The sequence below is a fragment of the Octopus bimaculoides genome, chromosome 3 (assembly GCF_046866305.1).
Source record: "Octopus bimaculoides isolate indiv1 chromosome 3, ASM4686630v1, whole genome shotgun sequence".
NCBI lineage: Eukaryota > Metazoa > Mollusca > Cephalopoda > Octopoda > Octopodidae > Octopus > Octopus bimaculoides.
The window spans coordinates 153,619,424-153,620,039 of NC_142930.1; positions in this window are offsets into that span (position 1 = coordinate 153,619,424).

The window sequence follows — 616 nt, forward strand, 5'->3', positions numbered from 1 at the left end:
CAGCAGTTCTGGGTAGAGGAGGCTAATCGACTGGTACTTTATTTTATCGATGTTGAGAGGATGAAAAGGAAAATTGCCCTTGACAAAATACAAACTCTCTCTTTTACGCTTTACTCTTTTACTTGTTTCAGTCATTTGACTGCGGCCATGCTGGAGCACTGCCTTTAGTCGAGCAAATCGACCCCAGGACTTATTCTTTGTAAGCCTAGTACTTATTCTATAGGTCTCTTTTGTCGAACCGCTAAGTTACGGGGACGTAAACACACCAGCATCGGTGGTCAAGCGATGTTGGGGGGGGGGGGGGCAAGCACAGACACAGAAACACACATATATATATATATACATATACATATATACGACGGGCTTCTTTCAGTTTCCGTCTACCAAATCCACTCACAAGGCTTTGGTCGGCCCGAGGCTATAGTAGAAGACATTGGCCCAAGGTGCCACGCAGTGGAACTGAACCCAGAACCATGTGGTTGGCAAGCAAGCTATTTACCACACAGCCACTCCTATATCGGCACAATCATTAGTATTATAAAAATAAGATTAAGTGATGTTCATGCCTCCTCAAGAATACAATTGAAGTATTTAAAAAGACAAGTCGGTAAAAGAA